The sequence below is a fragment of the Montipora foliosa genome, chromosome 2 (genome assembly GCF_036669935.1).
Source record: "Montipora foliosa isolate CH-2021 chromosome 2, ASM3666993v2, whole genome shotgun sequence".
NCBI lineage: Eukaryota > Metazoa > Cnidaria > Anthozoa > Scleractinia > Acroporidae > Montipora > Montipora foliosa.
The window spans coordinates 36,216,977-36,220,442 of NC_090870.1; the positions used below are offsets into that span (position 1 = coordinate 36,216,977).

At 35.9% G+C, this 3,466-nt stretch overlaps 1 pseudogene; it reads right to left on the reverse strand.

Moving 5' to 3' along the window:
* Positions 1-1,865: 1,865 nt before the first annotated feature.
* The window catches only part of LOC137990732 (uncharacterized), a 12,572-nt pseudogene continuing 10,971 nt past the window's right edge, over positions 1,866-3,466 (reverse strand).

The following is a 3,466-nucleotide window of genomic DNA, read 5'->3' on the forward strand; positions in this document are numbered from 1 at the left end:
ATGAGAAGGTTACACAAATTTAATAATTGTGGAGCATAATACAGGGAACAGTGCAAATGTACATTTCAGTTTCTTAAAATCCAGAAATCTGGTAATAAATTAGCATGTTCACTGTGATATGCTACATTGCATCCTATTTTATCCCTGAAAGCAGTTCCACATGACCATCTGGTTTCTTGCTTGAGATGGAAAACTGTTTGTCCTGACAGTCACTTCCATTTCCCTCATGGTGTCATAGTTGCTAGGTGTGACATATCAGGAAGAGAGGTTAGGCATTTCTGGCAAAAATTAAACAAGAACTGTCATTACAACACAATTTATGTTCTCTTACATTTGCAACATTTCTGTGACTACTAACTATGGCATGCACAGTGTAGCGTACAGAACGAATTTCAAAAGAGATCAATCAGCATTACTTAAAACCTCTTACAAAAGGAAGAATGGTGAAGTTCAAGTGTTGAACAAATAAGAGAAAATCTCTGGAAATAACAGGTACTTCAAAACAAAAAACAATACAACTACACAGAAGCATTACTTAAACAAAATAAAACACGATAGATCGAAAGAACTTTTCATTTCTTAAAATGAAAAAAGAGGAGAGCATTCAGTATTTCTGTTGCAAAATAAATTAATTTATAAAACATGCCTATGCACTTAACTCAAGAATTGTACGTAAGCTTTAAGGATGATATGAATGATGTAATATTTACACAGCTTCTCAATCAAATCACGAGAAGAACACGGCATTTCACCTTTCTTTACGTGTAACTTACAATGATTGCCAATGCTGTGTCTTCTCATGCATGAGTGCCTTAGTATTATAGACCATCATAGACCATGCTAAATCGAATGCATCGTACGATCAGCTGTTATTACTTTAGTTTAAAGTACTGTTTGACATCACTTCTACATGTACTGTATGCCGGTCTCAATAAAAAAATATGTACAGACTTCCTCGCTTGTGTGGTCGTTTTTAACTCCAGTGAAGCGACTTGAGAGTCACAACTTAAACCCACGAGGTCGCACCGCCATTTTGACCGCCTGTTCGCCCTTTTCACTCCAACGCTCGCACATGCGCAGACGTTTGACCGCTGTGTTCGTTCACGCAACGTTGTTGCGCTAGTGCATGCGCGTTAGGTCCACTTATTGCGCGCCAGGGGCCTGCGTGCGTTAGGCAACCCCGTTCAACACATGTCGCAACATCTTGCAACATTGTTGTATGATGTTGCGTTGAAATGTTGCGAGCGTTTGGTCAGGCCTTAAGGAATAAAGTTCACACAGACATTGTAAGCTCATCACCTTATTCAGCCAAGACATAAGAAATACACTTATTTTGTCAACTTTATCTTTTAGAGGATCCACCTGTCTAGTGTGGAGCTTAAATAGGTAAGTATTTACATTATGTACATAAATATGAACTATGCTATGTTAGTCAGTCCTTACTTTTCTTTTATGGTGGAAAACTCTATCTACAAAGTCATTTAACAACACTCTAGAATTTTACAAAGCATTATAAAAACTACGGACATGAGCTATTTACAAAATGCAGAGATATCTTCATGGTTATAGAAGTATCTAAGGAAAAGACTCTGATACATGTGATTCGATATTTTCATGTGGCATGCTTGAGACAGATGCAAAAGTTGTTATGGTTAGTTTTGAAAAGGCTTTCAGATTGATTAAAAAGATATAACTCTTTTTAGTCTTTGTGTTAGCCACTCTCACTACCATAGTGCTACAGAAAAGACAACTATTTTCACCACTAAATAAGTGTTACTCAGCCATTAAGTTACATGTAATTAAAAATTGTGATATTCACATACCTAATCAAATATTCCTTAACATCGCTTGGGTATATACAAAGAGCAAGCAGAGTCATTCCCAGAGGTTAATCCGACATTGCTTTTTCTACTGATAACAGTCTGTCCAAATCTAATTGAATTTTGTGTTGATTGCTGCTGATTGTAAGTTGGGTTATTGTTTTGCCCATTGCAAGATCTCACTTGGCAAAAGTGGTTTTCAGCACAATCCTGGTTGACAATAGCAGGTTTAATGTAATGCTGGACTGTGGGAACTTATTGAGTTTAATCTGTACCAGTGCATTGAAACCAAGACACATGGACTGTAGGTCAAACCAGAGCTTGCTGGATATAAATGCTGCACTGTCATTTCCACTTTCCTCCTTCCAAGACAGCAAGAATGTGTAGAAACTCTTTAACTTTTTCAACCGGTTGTCATTGATGGTGCTAATTGGACACTTAGACTTGAAAAGGTCAACAGTTTCTGAAGTGTGCTGGAGGAATCTAACCGAAGAGTCCAATGGAGTTCTATCTTCCTGGTCTTGCTTGTCAGTTGATGTGACAATGTGATCTCGATAACTCTGCAGAGGAAGTTAATGTTAATTTAAATTAACAATTATGCTGCAAATCAATATATTTGTTGAAAAATTAAAATATAGCTTAATGCAAACAACGCGTCCAATTAACCTTCTTACAGAAATATCTTCAATTGCCCCATTACCTAATGACACTACATTTTCATCTAGTCATGAAAGAGTAAACATTACTTTATACACCTCAAAAGTAGATATGCTTCAACTTCGTCATGGAATGGATCGTGATAAAAGGGACTTTAAAGTTATTTTAATAATTTTATAAAGGCAATTCGTAAGACTATTACCTGCATCGTAAATAGCATTTTTTTGTCAAGAACATCCTCAGCTAAGTGATTTCGCATTCTTGAAGCTGGATCCAATTCAAAGTGAGCAATTGTGAGACGTTCATGTAAAGGAAGGGAAAAGCTGGACTGATCCAAGTTGAAAGCATCTTTCCACTGTTTCCAAAGGATGCTTTTGCCCTCAAATTTCAAGCATCTTGGTTTTTTGGCCTTGTTGCTCTTTTCCACATTGTTTCGGATTTTTTTTTGAAGTTATGCTAGAAGAGAAGGAAAATAATTTCTTTAGTTTTAAATAATTATTTCAAATGTCTAAAATTACTATATTTTTCAATCAGAATGAAGCCAATTAAATAAAGTTGATTAGTGATTATTTGGTTCTGGATCAAATAACAGGTTTTGGACAATATTATTACTAGTATCCAAGCTCTCAGACTAGAAGGATCCTAGCCTAGGTTGATGGGGTGGGGGTACTCATCAAAATTATAGGTACTAGTCCTGAGAATGTTCTTATAGTCCGGGGTCATGTGTCGGAAAAATCATTCTCGTGGGCATTTTATGAACATTTTAGTTTCTTTACGGAAACTTATAGTGTAAATGGTATTGAATCGACAAAACGTTGTCTGCAATTTTTTGAAAGCTATGTATGCCTGTTTTATGCAAATTAGATATGACGTCATTTTACAGCTGAGGACTGACAAGAAAATGTCTTTAGTATGATTCGAAACTTGTTGAATTGAATAAAATGCATTTAAAATTGAAGTGAAATTACATTTTGACTGTTTCAAGGACT